Source organism: Rattus norvegicus, chromosome 1 (assembly GCF_036323735.1).
Source record: "Rattus norvegicus strain BN/NHsdMcwi chromosome 1, GRCr8, whole genome shotgun sequence".
In the NCBI taxonomy this organism is placed as follows: domain Eukaryota; kingdom Metazoa; phylum Chordata; class Mammalia; order Rodentia; family Muridae; genus Rattus; species Rattus norvegicus.
In genome coordinates, this window is record NC_086019.1 from 17,803,710 (window position 1) to 17,813,570 (window position 9,861).

At 44.7% G+C, this 9,861-nt stretch overlaps 1 long non-coding RNA gene across 1 annotated transcript in view; it reads left to right on the forward strand.

Moving 5' to 3' along the window:
* LOC134484959 (uncharacterized) overlaps positions 1-7,774 on the forward strand; it is a 33,873-nt gene extending 26,099 nt beyond the window's left edge. Inside the window, exons 2-3 of the long non-coding RNA XR_010062790.1 lie at positions 4,498-4,574; positions 6,802-7,774. This is a non-coding gene — a long non-coding RNA (uncharacterized LOC134484959). The remainder of the gene's footprint in view (positions 1-4,497; positions 4,575-6,801) is intronic.
* The last annotated feature ends 2,087 nt before the right edge of the window (positions 7,775-9,861 follow it).

Genomic DNA, 9,861 nt, shown 5'->3' on the forward strand with positions numbered 1-9,861 from the left:
TGTTTGTCCCTGATACCAACTCCTCCAGACTACACTCTTACTGCCTTCCTGATGCTGGTTCTCTCAAAAAAATCATTCTCTTAACTATTGACACACAGGAAAGGTCTTAAGCAGTCCGGGTCATAATACTCAAGTTTCTTAGAACCTTGCTTGTAGAGATGACTCTTGACCAGAACAGAAAGTTCATCTGGGAACTTTCCAAACTCGCCAGCCTCGTCTGTTACCTCTGCCGATGTCTTTGTCACCTTAGCTAGATCTGTCTCTACAGGGCTGTAAAGAGGAAAGAACTTAACTGTTTTCTTTACATCCAAGATTCTTCAAATTCTCATATCATGTGTGTATAAGCACCAAACCAGTAATATCCCCCCAAATTCCATAGAGCTCCGTACCCAGGTACTGGCTTATTTTGTATTTGTTGGTTTGTTTGCCTGAAATGGATCTGGCTATGTGGTCCAGCCTGGCCCCTAACATTGAACTCGACTCCAAATCTCTGCTTCAGGCTCCTAAGTGCTGTGACTTAGAGACATGCCTTGCCGAGCCTCGCTTACCTGGGTCCTCTGGGTCCTCTGCCATCTTCAGTGACTCAACTAGAGGCCTGTGACTCAAAATGTCTTCTTTGAAGACAAAGTAAGTTCTTTAGTGATTGGCAGAATACCAGCTTCATGTCCAATGTGTCCTTGACACCTCTCTCTCCCCCTCCCCCTCCCCTTCTCCTCCCCTTCCCCTCCCCTTCCTCCTTCCCGTTCCCCTCCTCCCACCCCCTTCCCCTCCCTCTCTCCCTCCCTCCCTCCCTCTCTCCCTCCCTCTAGAAGAGTGGCTGGACTAAAATTATAACATGACATGCATAACAGGACACGTCCAGAAAGTCTCATTCGATAGACGTCACTAAGATCTGGAGATGTGCATTGCCAACAGAATTGGCTAACACTGATGGGGGGAGGGGGGCTTTTAGAGAAACACTGTAAGCACCCTAGAAAACTGGGTGTTGGGTTCACTAAACCCTTGTGCAACCAGTCATACGAACTTTATAAACATTCCTCAAATGTTGGGGGCAGTCAGTTTCAGGAATTGAAATCAACTTCGTTTGCTTGTCCATTCCCCCCTCTGCTTTCCCCCTCTGCTCCCCCCCCTCTTCCCCTGCTCTCCCTAAGTCCCACATCCTTGCCTTCTGTTTGGTTGAGTCAAAGAAGATCACCTCTGCACCATACAAGTGATAGAGACTCTGGGTCAATCCCTGGATACTACAGATGAGGAACTTCTCCCAATGTGCTCCAGTTATTCGACTTGAGAGTTAAGCTAAATTATTTAGTAACTTCCCCTGGGACAGTGGCAGAAGGTAGTATAAGGGTAGGGGGGTAGGCGTCCGATTTTTGGTTCAGAGCACTCCCAGTCTGCAGTCTGCTAGAGTCTGAGCATCTTGTCTTCATCCATACACCAGAGATGCTGCCTATGTCAGAGTCAACACAGAACGAAAGGAAAAGTGGAGTGATAACGTGAGTCAAAGTATTTCAGAGACTGAATAAGTTGCAAGAATTTAAATATGGCTACAATCGAATGGATTGAAATAGTAGACTAATAGTTACTACTTACTAAGCCACTTCCAACTAATGCTAATCCTTAAGGCATACTTGCCTGATCAGGGAAATAAAATGATTCTGTTTAGTTCATTGTGTTAGATACACTGTAGCTTCAGTACTGGGCATGAAGTACTCAGAGTCTGAGGCAGAGAGAAAGAACAAGTAAGACTTCACTAACAATATTAGTAACTTAGACAATTCATGTTATTACATTATAGTAGAAAGGAAATGTCATTGTCTTCTATTTTTTTCTTCTGAGATTTAGAAAATAATGTTCAATACTTACAGTTGACATGGTGCTGTGTTGGTTACGTTCACACAAAACATTTTTATCACTTCTTTGGTGTAGAATAGCAAATATTCACTCAAGACTTGTCACGTGTTAGATACCAATAAGGAGAGGGAGTCAGAAATGAGTGGTCAAGTCCCTGACTGAAGATGTTCAGTCAGGAAGACCAGCCTGGGTGGTGGTTCTCAAGCACAACGACTCAGGAGAGATGAGGTTATATTTAACTCTATAGCAACCAGCTAAGACACTGGGGATGATTTGCTCCTTATAAGCCATTCTGCAGTGTGCTGACTAATTCTTGTCAACTTGACACAAGCTGAAGTCATCAGGAGGAAGGCATCCTTAACTGAAGGATTGCTGCCACCAGATTGGTCTATAAGCAAGTCTGTGTTGTCACTTTCTCCACTGATGATTGGTATGGGAGGGCCGTGACCACTGACCGTGGCCAACATCAATTCTAGGCAGGTAGCCCTGGATGTAAAGAAAGCCAGGGGAATGAACTGTGACTAGAGAACCAGTGACCAGTATTCCACTATGGCTTCTGCTTAAGTTCCTGTCTCTGGGCTCCTGCCTTAATTTCCTGCTCCAACTTTCCTAGTGATGGACTTTAAGCTGTGAGATGAAATATCCCTTTCCTCCCCAGGTTGCATTGGCCATGGTCTTTATCACAGTAACAGAGAGCAAATTAAGACTAACAGCCCAAACAGAGATACTGTTTCTGTGTATCTGACAATAACCCTAAAGGAAAGGCAGAATATTCTTCCAACCACAACTTTTTAAAGTAACATATTTACTATTAATAATATGTGTCCATTTATTTTCTTTTCCTTTTCTTCTTGCATCAGGGCCCCAGTTGGGACCCCAGGCTGTCCTAGAGCTGGTTGTGTTGGCTCAAGTTTGCAGGGATCCTCCTGCCTCAGCCTCTCGTGCTGAGATTACGAGCATGTGCTACCTGAATACAAGGTCAAGGTCTGAGCTTTCATTCATTTTTGAGTTGAGAATTTGGTTGTGAAGAGGCCCAAATTAGGCAGACATAAAAAATTTATTAGGCAGTATGTAAGCCTATGCAACTATATCCCAGACATTTAGCAAGGGTAGGAAGGAGCCCACAATAAATCCGTGCTTTCATCTCTGCTCTGTCTGTAGGAAATACTGTACTGTGAACATTGTGAAATGATTGAAAAATATATACTCGTTAGATACCACTGAAGTCTTTAAAATTACAATATTAGATTCTTCTTTATCATAAACAGGCCTGATAGATAATTTGGACTACTGTGTGCTTAAGTGAGGTGAGTGAACTCGTCGATTCTCACTGGGACCTCTGTCACACAGCCTTTGGAGATGAACTCCCTGGCCAGGCAGGCATATCGCCTGAAAGGTCTGTTTATTCCGATGACCTGGAACTTGCTTCAGTGATGACTTCATTAGAAAACCCCAGGTCCAGAACACCTATTCAGCAGGCGGTAATCACGTTGTTTCTCCATCGCTGTGGAGGTAGAAGGAAAGTTTAATTTTTGATGGTGGCCTCGAACAGCCCAAGTGAGGGCTTCCAAAAGAGAGTATGGTTGGCTTCTCTTCCGTTCAGAGTCACAAGTACGTCCGGAAAACTAAGTCCATCTTCGGGGTGGACTGTGGTGTGTCCCCGCTTAGTGAGTTACAGTTAGAAGCTGGTATAAACTGCTGAGGGTTCAGAGAGCAAGGGAGGCCTCCCCCAGTTTCCCTCGTCTCTTTACAGTATCCGCTGCTTCTTCTGAGCTAGGGAGAGGCTGCTGTTTTATGAGTAACCTTTCACTTTGAGAAGACAAGTTAGTTATGGAGGGAATTTAATAATGAATTCAGGATAGAAGGTGGCAAGCTATGCCTGGTAATGTGTCTTCTGAGGGTGCCTCACTCTGCCAAAGAAGCCTTCAGATAGATGAGGCTACTGAGGGGATCTTTGGAAAATCGTTCCTGCACGTGTGTGTGTACATACATGCACATACACATACACATGCAAACAGACACATATACTACACACACACAAATGCATACACATATGCACACACATACACACATCACACCAAACCACACATATACACTCACATACACATCAATACACACATACACACATGTACAGGTGCACACACACATATACACAGACATGCACACATGCACACATAAATACACATATTACATTCACACATTCGAGCACACACATGTACATGCATGCACACATATGCACACACATGCCAACATACAAACATACACACATATACATACATATAAACATGTACAGGCACACATGTACACACATGCGCACACACACTACCTGCACACATATGAACACACACATACACTCACACATGCATATGCACACACACAAGCACAGGCACACACATACACACATGCACACATGTGCTACATGCACACATATGAACACACACATACACTCACATGCATATGCACATATACACACACTATCAAGTGTTCTGAATATAACAAATGAAGGAAGGGTAGGAAAACGGAGCCATCAGCCCATGCATTTTTAATATTATAAGTCAGTCTATGTGAATGGCACTTCAAACTCCCACCAGCATTTGAAATCGCATGCTACTGTCAGCCATATCTAATTCGTTGTGTTCTTTACAGGCATGACATTGGTACTTGCACTCTGGAGGCTGAGGCAGGAGGTTGTCAAGTTCCAGCAGTTCAGTCCGGGCTCCAAGGTAAGAAGACCCTGTATAAAAGCGAACAAAAACATCAGAAAACAGAGGAAGAAAACGTTCTTGCTTGATTTACAGTTTATCCCAGAGTTTCTGACACAGAACACTCAACACCCAATAACAGCTAAGGATGTTTTGGTGGCGATCTTCCGAGGAGACATTCAGGATGCTTGAACTTAGGTGAAATGCAGTAAAACACATGAAGGTTCATCCATTCCATCGTTTCTATTTCCACGGCGGCCACAGGTTCGTGAAACCATTGGTGGAGCGAGAAGCTGTGGTACTGTTCTTAGGTGCCATTTTTACATGTGATTAGACAGAGAATTAAACACGGGTTTACTTGTGCTTCATCCAAACAACGTTGTTAAACAACTAGAGAGTCCATAAATGAATCTCACGCAGCAGACATTAAAGTCGATTTATCTGTTTCCTAAAAAAAGTAATATATATATACGCATATATGATATAGAATCATATATTTTATGATTTAAAAAACAAAATCATGGTTTTTTTTTCTTCTAAAACTCAGAAAGGTCTACTTCAAAGAATTTACTTTTAAAGTGTAGATGTTGGTTTCCAGAAAGAAAAAAAAAAGGTAAAAACGTGCAGGTTTTAATATAAGAACGGTTAACTTTTCCACTCCCAGAAATACAGACTCCACTAAAGAGAATCAGACTTCTAGTCATAAGCCCTTCTTTTCTGCACTTGAAGAACTGAAAGGTTTCTCTGTTATTTTCTGAAGGAGGGGGTTTCCTGTGTGTCTCGCGCTCTGGGGATCCCCTCCTCCTTCCACTCCCCGGTAGTCTTTCTTCACATGGAGCATCTTTGAATCAATAAAGCTTCTGTGTCTCTCCGGACGAGCTATCCACACACATTTTTTTAGTAACCGAATCAGGACGCCCGTTTCTTGGCGTCTGGTAGGGTGGAGTTGCAGGTAGGGACGGCAGGCCTCTCAGGAAGAGGCAGAAGCTGCCCTGAAGGGATTCAGTGCTGGATGCTAGGCTGCCTTTGTCCTGTGTGGGCGTGTCTGGCGTTCTCGCTTTAGTAATTTGCCCCCACGAAATACACTTGCTCTACACTTCCCTACATTTGGTGTTTATAATGTTGGGCAGCGGGTGTCGGAGCATTGATGCCCACATAAACCTTAAGGGGAAAAAGCTTGCTTGGTAGGACAGGAGAGCCTAGGTGCATTGTCTGTGTCAAAGGCTGACACATCTTCTGCGGGGGAGGAGGGGGGTTTCCCCTGCCTTGGCCTCAGCTGAGAGTGGTCCAGGGGGAGGCTTCCTGAGGCCCACCCCTGCAATGTTAGGAATGACCAATAGGGAGGAAAACACACGCCACCATTTTCTTCCCCCTTAATTCACATTAAAGCTCCACACTTGCTATCTATGTTCCAAACCATTGGGGGTGAAAGATAAATGTATTCTTTTTTTCCCTTTGACACAGAGATTCTGGATTTTAAAAACAAAGTCACAAATAGTGTTTTAAATGGGTGTTAACGCCGGTCATTTTATTGTAGTTCAATAAAGACCTCTGTGTCTCCATTACACAGACTAATGACACCTCCAGACATATTTACAGTAATTTTCCCAGCTGATAGAGTTTAATTAATGATATAAGGACATAATTACATGTTTCAGTGATCTCTCACATATTTACAGGAACTGCTATAACTAGCTTAATTAGAGTAATTATGTAAATAGCTAATAATGCACAACAAATTACAGAAAAAAAATATCTCCTAGAGTCTGGTGTGTATCGGGGGTCTGAACAAGCGCATGAAAGGCAAGCATTTACCTCTGAGTTTCAGCGTGGAGACATGGCCTCTACTTTTTATCCCTCCTAAGCAAAGCAAAGGGTAACAGTTGGAGATTCGACAGCTATTTTCTTCCTTCCCGAAGTTCATCAGCAGAGCGGGGGTTCTGTCCACAATAGAATCGCTCATTCTGCCCCGCCGCTGGTTGGAGTTTCACGATGAGTTTTGTGTCATGTGAGGCAGCGTCGTCGCCCTAGCTGGGAACTGCAGAGGGCGCTTGGGCTTGGCAAACATTATGCCTCTCTTTCATTTCCTTTCTCGCCTGTTTTTCATCTGGAATCGTCTGGTTCCATTGCTGTCATGTACAAGATGATTCTCTGAACCAGCCAGCCCCCTAGTACCGTTCAGAAACAACTCGAAGACTGCAGTTGACATCTCACGGTGCAGTTCTAAAGGTCAGTCTTTACTCCCTAGGAGGAAGCAATGGCCTCTACTGAAAGTGAGCAACTTTGTATCAGCCGCTACATCTCCATGGACGCATCTCAGGCCTGCTCTCTTTCTTTACTCTGGAGGACAATTGGAGCTCAGTCATCACACTCTTCTTTAAGACCTAAGGAAACGGGTGGAGAGATGGCTCAGTGGTGAAGAACACTGACTACTTTTCCAGAGATCCTGAGTTCAATTCCCAGGAACTACATGGTGGCTCACAGCCATGTGTAAAGGGATCCAGTGCCCTTTTCTAATGTGTCTGAAGACAGCTACAGTGTACTGCTCATATACATTAAATAAATTTTAAAAATCTAAAAAAAAAAAAGACCTAAGGAAATGTAAGTAAAAGAAAATGTAAGTAGGTGTTTTAGTTAAGATTTTACTGCTGTGAACAGACACCATGATCAAGGTCAACTCTTATAAGGAAAACATTTAATTGGGTCGGGCTCATAGGTTCAGAGGTTCAGTCCATTGTCATCAAGGTACAGTTGGAGCTGAGCGTTTTACATCTTTATCTGCTAGCAGAGTGTTGGCTCCCATGACGCTAGGATGAGGGTCTTAAAGCCCACACCCACAGTGACACACCCACTCCAACAGGGCCACACCTTCTAATAGTACCACTCCCTAGTACAAGCCATAACAGTGGGCTAAAAGAAATATTAACTTTTGGGAGAATATGGAGTCACATTTCAATTTAATTTAATTATAGTTCTCTTAAATTAGCGACTCTCATAGGCTTGAACACCTACCCCATATCTACCTTTCTATAGCCTCTTTAGTCAGGCCAGACTCTTGACTTGCCCCATGGACATATTTTTAAACCTATGTGTTCAAATTTTCTTTAGACACCAACTTCTACTGGACATTCCCCATTTAAGCCCCCTGTTAAGTTTAACCCCTGCACCAAGCCTTTAACTAATTTTATCTTCCAGGACTTAGACAAGATCAGGATGTCTGAGGAAACACAACATCACCTACAAGACATTATCGTCTACAAAAGTGCTGGTCTGCATTCACAGCTATTCTGGGACCCATGCAGTCAATGGGTTGTGCATACCTGCACTATGCTGACAGTCACTGTCATGTGCCTCCTCTTCCAGCAGGATGGGAATCGTGTGTGTGTGTGTGTGTGTGTGTGTGTGTGTGTGTGTGTGTGTGAATTTGTGTGCAGACTGGAGAACAAACTTGGGTGTTGTGCTCAGAATTTTGTTTCTGATACAAGGTCTTTCCTTTGTCTGGAACTCTCTGATTGCCCTAGGCTGGCTGGCCAGTGAGTCCCTGTATCAGTTTGTATCAGTTTGTCCAGTACCTTGCTTGACTTTTCCATATGGGTTCTGGGGATCAATGTCAGGTCCTTATAAGCACATGGACAAGCGCTCTACTGACTGTGCTCTCTCTGAAGGTGCAGAGTTCCTTCTGTATTCCCTATCTCATTTCCATGACAATGCTGGATTCTTACTGCGATGGCTGGATTTCTAGCAACTTGACACAAGGTAGATTCATCGGAAAGGAGGGAACCTCGATTCGGAGAATGCTTCTTTAAGATCAGGCTGAAGCTGAGACTGTAAGGTATTTTCTCAATTAGTGACTAGGGAGAGAGAGGGAGAGAGAGAGAGAGAGAGCGCCCGTTCATTGTGAGTGGGGCCACCCCTGGGCTGGTAGTCCTGGGTGCTATAAGAAATCAAGCCACTAGGAGCAAGCCAGTAAGCAGCACCCCTCTATGATCTCTGCCTCAGCTCCTGCCTCCATGTTCCCAGCTTGGTTGAAATTCTTGCCTTGGCTTCCCTAAATGGACTATGACTCAGGATATGTAAGCCAAGTAAACCCTTTCCTCCCTATGTTGACTTTGGTCATGGTGTTTTATCACAGCAATGGTGACCCTAACTAAGATGTTTATCATCCATTCAGTCATTTATCATTCATGATTTAGTCGGGAGCTCTAAATACGCTTGGCCACCATCTAATAACACCTTTGTGAGGCTTTTAACTGTTATAGGGTGTCCCATTCCTTCCCCAGTGTCTGCAGCTTCTAACATCTGCATCACATTCATGAGAAGTCCAATAAACTTCTTTCGGGGAGCTCACAGGTTATAGTGAACACGGCCAGGTAAGTAAATGATCACTGACTCTTGCGATATTTGTACTGAGGGAAGGATGTGGGAGTTACAGAAGTGGCTCATAGTGGGTAATGTTTAAATTGCAGACTGAACAGCACTAGCAGGAGAGGGAGCAGAGGGGAGGCAAGATGGGAGACCATTTCTAGATTGATGACTTTGAAGATATCATCTGTCATGGTTTGAATATGCATAGCCCGGGGAGTGATACTATATGGAGGTGTGGCCCTGTTGGAGTAGATGTGTCACCGTGGGTGTGGGCTTTAAGACCTTCATCTTAGCTACCTGGAAGTCAGTGTTCTGCTAGCAGCCTTCAGATGAAGATGTAGAACTCTCAGCTCCTCCTGCACCATGCCTGCCTGGATGCTGCCATGCTCCTGCCTTGACGATAATCGACTGAACCTCTGAACCTGTAAGCCAGCCCCAATTAAATGTTGTCCTTTATAAGAGTTGCCTTGGTCATGGTGTCTGCTCACAGCAGTAAAACCCTCACTGAGGCATCATCAATGACAGCAATCCTGGGGGAGAGGAGGTTCTGAACTATGTGGAAATGGCTTGGACAAGTGTGGTCTTTGAGAAAACAGTAAGAGATAAGAAAGGAATAACCACCCGCGGATCCCGGCCCGCAGCAGCTCTCTGCTCCCAAACCCCGTGGGAGAGAGACCTCACCGCCTGATCAGGTGGGCACTCCTGAGGCTGCAGATCGGAGGAGACCACCAACACTGCCCACCCCTGCCCACATCCCTGGCCCAAGAGGAAACTGTATAAGGCCTCTGGGTTCCCGTAGGGGAGGGCCCAGGAGCGGCAGGACCCCTGCTCCTGAGACACCGCCGGAACCTGAAGGAAACAGACCAGATAAACAGTTCTCTGCACCCAAATCCCGTAGGAGGGAGAGCTAAACCTTCAGAGAGGCAGACACGCCTGGGAAACC